Here is an 8,977-nt window from a genome sequence, read left to right on the forward strand (position 1 = left end):
ACAAAACAACAACAACAACAACAAACAACTACAGCCGAACCGCTGCGCTCGCAAAGGCTGCGCTGCGCCGGGGGGATGCGGTCCCATGGAGCGCTGCGGGAGTCGCTCCGCACCGCACCGCGCAGCGGGCAGCGGGCTCAGCCCCACCGGGACCTCCCGACCCCCCCGGGCTCAGCGTTGGGATGGGGCGGCCCTCGGAGGAGCGGGGGGGGGGGTGGGGGGTGTGATGGGGGGCTCGGTGCGCTGAGCGCAGCGTTCCCGCGGTCGGGGCGGCAATGGGATTTATTCCCTTCCAACTCGTAATAGATTCTCTCGAGCATCACAGAGGCTATTTTATCGAGTCAATTCAAAGCAGGCTGTTCATTAGATCCCGTTATTACTCAAAGGGGACGATCAGTTGGAAAAAAAAACAAAAAAAACAAAAAAACATCTACCTAATTTGGAGGGGTAAAAAAGAAAACAAAACACACATTTTAAATAATTTCTGTAACTTTTGCTACCTTTGGCGTTTTTGGCAAGAGAACAAATAAAAACCCGGAGGAGTTAGAAGTGTTTTTTCCCTCTCTCTCTCTCTCTTTATTTTTTTTTTCTTTCTCTGTGCCACATAACAGCCTTTCCTCCTTCAACTTCAAAGAGGACTGAAAGGACAAACATTCTGATACGGCTAATAATACACGGAGAGAAAGAATTTGCATTCCTTAGCAAATATAAGTGCTCATTAATAGAATCATGTATTTGGCTAAGAACATCTTGCCGGTACCGCTGGGAGATAGAAAGCGTCCATGTGGGGAGGGCTTCAGGAAGAGTTTTGATTGACGTTGTACGAGTCGCATCTTCCCCTTCTCCCCCAGCCATATATATTAGGTCAACTATTACTATTAAATAAAATTAAAAAAAAAGAAAAAGGAACTAAGAATCATAAAGGAACAGATGGGGACAGTGTGCCCTGCGACTTCTGAAAGGCACAGCAAGGACTCGCTGCCTATAAATTCATCAAGATAATGCTAATTGAGCTCTCAGGCCGTGCCGAAGTTCCGGGTGGGCCCCGGGCTCAGGCCCCAAACCCGCGGATTCTGCGCACCCGCGGACCTCAGGCAGCCACTCCCAAATCGCACCCGCTCCCCCTCCGAACTTTTTGCACTCCCCATATCGGTCCTTTTCGCCGCCGTTTCCCTCCACCCGCGGGGTTTGCGCGGACGCGGCTCCGGCTGCGCGGAGGGGCGCGGAGGAGCGCAGGGAATGCGCGGTGCCGAGAGGGCGATTTTCAGCCCAGCGTCCCGAATGCGCGCAGCCGGAACGGGGCAGCGATTTATTTTGCCGTAGGTCCAGGATTTAGAGAACATTCGGGGATGCCCCTGAGAGCCTCTGCCCCCCACCCAGTCCTTCAGCGTGCCCTAAAACAGACGGGATTCTTTGTAAAAGAGGGGTATGAAATGGTAAAGAAAATTAAAGTCGCATTCTAGTTAAACCTTTGGGTGTTTGAATGAGCTAAAGGCAATGTGGGCACACACTTCTCCAGGAGGGAATAAGGCAACTTCAGGTGGAGCCCAAGAAAGTTCCTGTGGGCAACACTATGCTGTTTCCAGTGCAATGAATTGCATCAAAAAAGATGATAGCTTGAAGAAATGGAAAAGAACTTTGCCTGTCAGGGGGTTTATTTGGGGACCACTCCTGCTCTCCTGGCTTATACCTGCAGATAGTGATTCACATCTTGGTGCAAAGGCAGAACATAACAAAACCTGTGCTGGGTGTGTGGGGGGATGGACCGGAGCTGCAGCCATACACTGGGACCAGAATTTGATCTCTTGGGTTTTCAGCATCTTCTTCATAAAATGTCAAAATTAAACAGCGCTTTAAAGCTGCAGAATGTATCTCGAACTGTTATTTCAAAGGACTCAGTGAGTTTGTTATCATCTCAATCTTTACCATCAGGTTTGGATATCTTTCTAGAAATGAAACCTTAACTCAGCCTCAGGGTTCAGAACTTGGTGTGAATACCGAGGGAGGATACAGCCCTCCTGTGAGAGCTTAACTGCTTCAAACTTTCCTGCTAACAGATCCCTGCTGGCTTTTCCCCTTCAGGTTTATTTAAAGAAGCTGCCTTTGCCTGAGAATTTCTTATTTTGTATTGGAAGCAGCTTTTTTTACACCTACACGTGAGCGTATTTGCATTACTGAAACACAGCTGAACACAATTTGCCTCTGACTTTAGTGGGACCATATTTCATCGGTGATGCACAAGAATGCCAGAGGAACCACGCTCAGGGAGCGTCACATGTGGTTCTCAGTGGACGGTGAGAGCAGAAACATCCTTCGGCTTCAAAGCAGTCCTGGGTTTTATTAGCATAATCGGGAGGAATCGTCGGCCGGGGGCTGGCTGTTGGTTTAGGCCCAGCGGTCATTGGTCTAATAACCTTCTGACTGAGGTTGGGATTAAAAAGTCAAAAGTTTTTGGCTCTTTCAGCAAGTGGGACCCTCCGTCTGAGCGCGCCGATGTCTGCGTTGGCTCTTTGTTCTGCCCCAGTGGTCCCCAGCCCACACCGGTCCAGGGATAATAATATCAAGCAAGGAATGCACTGTCTTTTTTTTTTTTTTTTTTTTTCCCTCCCCCTTCCCCATCCTTTTTCACTCTTATGGCTGCAAGTAACCTCAGAAGGTCCATAAGGTTAACAAATTGGGAATTTCAACCCTGCTTTGTTTCAGCCTCCCTGGCGGCGTTGCTGCAGGGCTGTGAACCCGGGGATCCCGACTGACGGCTGCGCAGCCCCTGAGCTTTATCCTCAGTGTAGATCTTTGGGGATGAATCAAAATGTTTCAGGCACAACAAACTGGACACATCAATTTCATCGGGGAGAGGAAAAAGAGAAGAAAATCATCAGCTCTAATGAGAGATGCTAAGATATTTTGGTATGTTGGTAGGTTGCCTCCTGCTCCTCGCAGTTGGAACAAACATGCTCCCTAATCTCTTGGCCCCTATGAATGATTTTTTCCCCCTGGATAATACCTTTTCTTCACATCAGAGAGCTGAGTATCAGTAGCATGCACTTGATGCTTTCCAGTGCTCTCTTTTGCAGTGCTGGGTCATTGCCAGCCTTCAATTTACCTGCCTGCTCCCTTATCTCTAGGCTGCGGATCCATCCTGTGCTGGATTTCCTAGATACAATGGTGTCTTTCTGTGCAAGCTATTGTTTTATAATTCAGCAGCTCTATCAGTGCAAAAAGTCTGTTTTGTTTCTCTGTTAACCCAATCAGGGAATCTGCTTTTACCCTGAGCTTGTCTTATAGGATTCAACTCCTCCAAATGCATCTCCAGCCTGACACCAACCATACTGGACCAACCTACAGGACCTGCTTTTCTCACCCCTACATTTCAGCATCGTGGAACCAATCTGTGGCCCAGTGCTGGGTGGCACTCATGTGTGTTACCTGCTTTAGCAAGAGATGCTATCCTTGTTTCAAGGGATTTTTATTAATAGCTTTTTTCTTGACTCCGAGTGGCTTGATGGTGTGTTTTTGGACCTGATCACATTTTTCCCCTTTGGTTACAGATTTGCTTTGTGCACAGATTTAATTCTTACTTCTGTATTTGTCCGAACTGCTTTCCTGTAAGCACGGTATAATTTCTGAAAGGAATTGCTCTCTAGCCCCTATGTGCTCCACTGCTGGGCACTGCTTTCCTTCTGGGTACAACGCTGTTGTCTTTGTACTCTCTACTTGCAGGAGGCATCAGGGGGCTGAGCTGTGCCCAACCTTCTTTACATACCACGGGTTGAACAATGCCATGAAAGATTTTTTGAACACAAAACACCTTTTTCATTCAAAAAGCAGTAACCAGCAATGGTTGGAGTGGAGCTGGGACTTTAGCCAGGCGCTTACAGACCAACGTTACCGCATTGTCTGTGAGAGAACTGTTGTCTCAGAGTGGACCATCGCCTTCCCCAGCCCAGAGCTCTTCCCTACACCTCCCATCCCCTGCAGCTGCACTGGCAGTGGCCCATTTCCAAAGTGCTGTCACCCACATTTATTCAATACTTGTCACAGTACAGTCTTCTGGAAGCAGGAGCCAGGCTGAAGCGACAGATAACAGCTTGTTGTGCTGTTGACACAGTTGTGGATCCCATGACTCCCCATATTTCTCTTTTTAAAGAAGCATTCCAGCTCTCTTGCTGTTTGAAAAGCCTTCCTTTCATTAAATTGTGCTGATGCCACAGAAAATTGTCAGCTGTCCATCCTTTCCCCAGGCAGGGAAAATATATCTGTATATATCTGTATATATGTATGTATAATCACAGCAAGGGGAGGGAAGGGTCAGGTGTTGCTATGGAAAGAGACTATTAATGTGTAACAGAACTGGTCGTACGGGAGGTGCACAAAATGAGCCTTTCAAAGGAAGGTCATAGGCAGCCCAGCCTCTCTTTGGGGGACACCTGTCCCAAATTTGATAATTCGATAATTTGTTCCTCCCATTATTTCCGTTTGCTGATGGCTCTTCGGCCAGATTTTCAAGCATCAAAAGGTATCCTGTGCTAAAATGGTCTGGATTCATTCAGAGAGCAGTTTTCTACAAGGCATGGGCTTGAGTGCTTTATGAAAAGCTTATAGCCAGATCCTGCGGGTGTATAAATTACAATGGCTTTCCAAAGTCCAGCTTATGCCAGCTGAGCACCTAATGTACGTGAAATATCTTCTGCTTCTAATAGGAGCATCCAAAAGGAAAGAAGGTGAAGTGTGAAGCAAGGGGAGAGAAGAATGTCCGTGTATTGCTTTCCAGTTTGTAATGGTCATGGATTTCACTGGGGATAAGTGCTTTGACCAGTCTGTGTCAGGTGGAGCCAGCTCTGCTTTTACACATTAATTCCAGCTCTGGCCAAGAGAAGGAAGATGATCTCCCGGTACCTTTGCAGAACTGGTTTCTCTTTGCTCCATGCATGACCATCCAGATGCATGCATCTCCCCAAGGCACCCAGCGTTGCCCTCTGCTCCAATCTTTCTCTGTGTGCCCCATGAAACATGGAGGATGTATTACTAACAGTGGTATCTTGATTTCATTTAAATGTAACGGACAAAGAGTAGGTTTGCTAGCTGGATTTTTCATCTATAGACTCAGGTTGCATTCTGCAGTATCATAGAACCATTGAATATCCCAAGCTGGGAGAGTTCATGAATGATCCATAAGGATCATTGAGTCTAACTACTGGAGCACTCACTCCAGTCTGGGTGTTTCTACACCATTACAAGAGTTACTCTTTAGGTATACTTAGATTTATCCTGACTGGGCTACCTTTAATGAGGGAACTAAAATGAAGAAGTAAATGAATTTCTTCCTGGAAGACTGGAGCAGAAATGCTAAGTCACGGCCTGAAGCAGTGATTGAGCACCTGGTGGGAAGGCAGGGCCAACCCAGGGGAGCACAGGTGCATGCAATGCAATGCAATGCAGCTGAGTGATGAAGGGGTGGAGCCAGAATCCACCCCTTCCCAGCACTCATTTAAGGGCTGGAAGTGGAGGCAGGGGTCTGTTATTGGAGGTCCTTGTGAAACTGTGGTCTTCTGAAGGTAAGTATCTTCTTTCTTTTTTTCCCCTGTGCTTGTGACTGTTGATTTTGAGCAGATCCTCTCTTACTGTATCTTGGGGCCTTGCTTTTCTGCTGTCATTGCTATGCTTTCCATTTCCATCCCTGAAGATTAAGTTTTTCAATATGTTTCACTTTATTTTTTTTTTTCCAGCCCCTGTTATTTTTCTCATTGGCCGCAGAACCATCTGCTGGTGTCACCACTCCTGGTCCCTTGGAAATGGCCTTGTAGAGCATGAGGTCTGTCCTGGCTGAGGGCTGAAATCCTCTGCTTGGGGTGAGGGGAAAGAGCTGGAGGTGCCCTCTGCCTACCAGGGTCATGAGTGCAGCACTCACACCAGTCACATGCTGCAAGCCAAGTTTTATTTTGTACTGCCTGCCAGCCTCAATTTTAACTTCTTACAAGAGGTTTCTTTGCTATGGAAAACTACAGAGGACTGCAGTCCTATATAGAATAAGAGAAGCTGATTTAACTGTTGAAGTGTTAACATTTCCTTAGTCTCTTTCAGAGTTTCTTCAGAAGTAAATAGGTTCTGAAACTTTCGTGTTGCTCAGGACCCTAAAAATCTCAGATCCTTAAATCCTGGTAAGAAATCATTGTATGTGGCTCTTGCTTGTTTTTTGTCTTTATGGTCTGAATGTGCCTCCTTTTTCCAAGCACATGTATGTGCATACACACAGAAAAACAGAATGAGGTTTATCTGCCTTTCTGTGAATCACAACTGTGTAAAGCAGAATTGGGCCCTTCCTACAGCCCTGGGGGAACGACTTTAGGATGCTCTCCATGCCCCTTCTCCACACTTCTCAGTCTGGGCTGTAGACCCAACTGCTGTGTGGGGGCTTTTTCTCCTTACTCTCAGCTCAGTGCTAACAACTCTAGTGAGCACAGAGGGACAAATGGCAGAATACTTGCAAATACTTGATGAGTTTTTTTGCCTATCAGAGTTCAGTGCTCTGGTTAGTCATTATTTCATAGCAGGAGAAATAAAGCCTCGGTGTCCCTCAAGTGATAGGCATGAGGTGACAATCGCAGGGGCTCTGCTGAACTTCCTGATATTACAGCAGCTAAAGTGCTGTTCAGATGTAATCCAATCAACAAGACCCGACTCCAGGCAAGCTGAGCTGATGAACACCTTGTGCACCTCACCTATTAGCACTGCTGGGATGAGGGTCAAGGTGCTTCCTGACATGTGATTATCAGTGGCCACTGATGGTACAGAGGAGACTGGTGAGAAGGGGAGGGAGATAAGAATGGGCTCACGGTGTGCCTGGGGTGGACAAAAGAAGAGTCAGAAAGAAACACTTATGTTTTCTGGAGCAAAGAGATTAATTAGTGAGAAGAGCTGGTTTTGCAGCACAGAGCAGGTTTTCTTCACAGATGGGCCTCAATAGTACTATTATAGAGATGAGGTCTCCACAGGCTTGTATTTCTTCTCTTGGGAGACCATGTTTTGTTAGATGGTGAGGGAAGAGCGATCCAATCTCCTTAGTCCTACCAGTAAATCTATCCTCAATAAAAAACAAATCTTAGTAAATAGAAAAGCTTTTTATTTTTTGTTTGGGTGCTGCTTTAGTGTGATAATACATGCCTTGTTAAAAGGTGTCCATGCAACATCACATCAAGAGCCCCTTAAAGGAAAAAAAAAACGCTTGTAGGGTAAGTTCATCCTGTTGAAGAGAAGACTGGTCACTGACACAACACTGTTACATTCTTTATATTGGGTGTCTTGGTTAACTTGGAACAATTTATGTCATAGATTGGCTGCTACATTTAACCTATTTGCTATGATTTTTAAGTTCCCACATCAGGAACACTTTTTACAGGGTGGGCCTATCGACCCACAGAGTGCTGTGAGGAGTGGGTACCAGGACTGGAGGACAAAAAACTGCAGTTGAAGAAGTGGCTGAACAGAGGGTCCAAGTTGGCACTGTTGGTGAAGAACAAACTGGGATACGGTAAGGAAGAATGGCATGAAAAAAAGAAGGCATGCAAGCATCTGGAAAGGGAGGTTAAGAAGTATGACCTTACTGTAGGATGGAAGAAAAAGGTGTGTAGAAGCCTGGAAGAAGGGCACAATGCTGAGAGAAGTGATTTGCTGCTTGGGCTTGGTCTGGATGACAGATGGGAGGCTGCAGTAAAGAAGGAGACACAGAAGGGAGAAGGGGCAGGCAGCAGAGTGAGCGGGACCTTGGGTGGGCAGTAGAGGAGAAGTGACAGGCAGTACCATTTGGGGGGGAGGGGGATGACTGCCAGCTCTTCTGGGTGATGGGGTGGCGTTGTCAGGGATGGCAGGTGACAAGGTGTGGGCAATATGGAGCAGGAAGAGCTCCTCCCTCACTGCTGATGTGGGAGGGGTGAGCTCAGTTATGTTCTCTCAGTGCAGTTCCTTAAAATCCAGGGCCATCTGGACACAGTCCTGTCCCTCACACAAGCTGTCACCCAGGGATTGCTCTGGCAGCCGTGGCTGGCTGGCATGTCCAGGAGTCTCTATGTTCACAGCCAGAAGGGCAGATGGCACAGGATTCACTACAGTGACTTTGCAGCACCTGGTGCCACCATTTGGGGGTGTGGGGTCCCGTGGAGCCAGGTGAGCCTTGCTGTATGCAATGCAGTGTCATTCAATTGAGTGCCACATGGCTGCTCTGCCATGCTGACCCAGCAAGCTCTCAGACACCTTCAGTATCACTGGTGCAAACATTTGGGATGGGCGTACTCCTTTCCAGCTGGGCTTGTAGTGTTGGGCCCTGCCAAAGAGCTGCCTGAAGTGAGGGAGGACAGTGGAACTCAGCTGACATCACTTCAGCAATGCATTTGCAGTGACCGATGTCTTCAGCTCACTGCCCTTGGTGTCCTGGGTTGCTCAAGAAAAGGATATGAAGAAGAGACATTGGAAACATTGATTGCTCTGATTGCATGCCTAAACATTGGGCATTGGTTTGCTCATGGAACATTATTAGCATTTCACCATCCCTGTAACGATGCTTTTTTTATATAACACTTGTGATATGGAATTTGTCAAAAATTAAAATGCTTTTGGGTGAGAAAATGATGCTGTGTGTTTATTGCTGATCTTGGAGCTGTGGGAAACAATGGAGTCTGCAGTTCTTCATCTTTCTCTAGAGGGGGGGAAAAAAAAAATACTAAGGATATCATCACATTGTGTGTTAGAGAATATGACCTGGGAAGCAAATGATGACTGCAAATTAGTCAAAGGGTCGGCTTGCTCTTGCTGAGGAGCCCTGGCTGTTCCCTGTCTCACACTGGGCTCTGCCCTCTCACAGTGCTGGTCCTGGGAGAGGGATGGGGTCACAGTCAGCTCATCTATCCACAGCCCTAATGAACTGCTGCCAGAGGAGATCTGGAGACTTTTTAGCACTTTAGTTCCAGCCAGAGCACTGGGTTGG

The 8,977-nt window shown here is 47.1% G+C and overlaps 1 long non-coding RNA gene across 7 annotated transcripts; it reads left to right on the plus strand.

Annotated features, from left to right (window-relative positions):
- Positions 1-230: 230 nt before the first annotated feature.
- LOC116225578 (uncharacterized) lies at positions 231-8,640 on the plus strand. 7 transcript variants are annotated; one of them, XR_016470471.1, is made up of 5 exons: positions 231-5,555; positions 5,727-5,812; positions 6,082-6,158; positions 7,370-7,620; positions 7,972-8,640. It is a non-coding gene; the product is annotated as an uncharacterized LOC116225578 (long non-coding RNA). The 7 variants fall into 7 exon arrangements; XR_004166112.2 differs by having other exon boundaries at positions 235-5,555; positions 6,072-6,158; positions 7,370-7,528; positions 7,972-8,639; XR_004166111.2 differs by having other exon boundaries at positions 236-5,555; positions 7,370-7,528; positions 7,972-8,639.
- Positions 8,641-8,977: the final 337 nt, after the last annotated feature.

The sequence above is a fragment of the Phasianus colchicus genome, chromosome 12 (assembly GCF_987193195.1).
Source record: "Phasianus colchicus chromosome 12, bPhaCol1.hap1.1, whole genome shotgun sequence".
In the NCBI taxonomy this organism is placed as follows: domain Eukaryota; kingdom Metazoa; phylum Chordata; class Aves; order Galliformes; family Phasianidae; genus Phasianus; species Phasianus colchicus.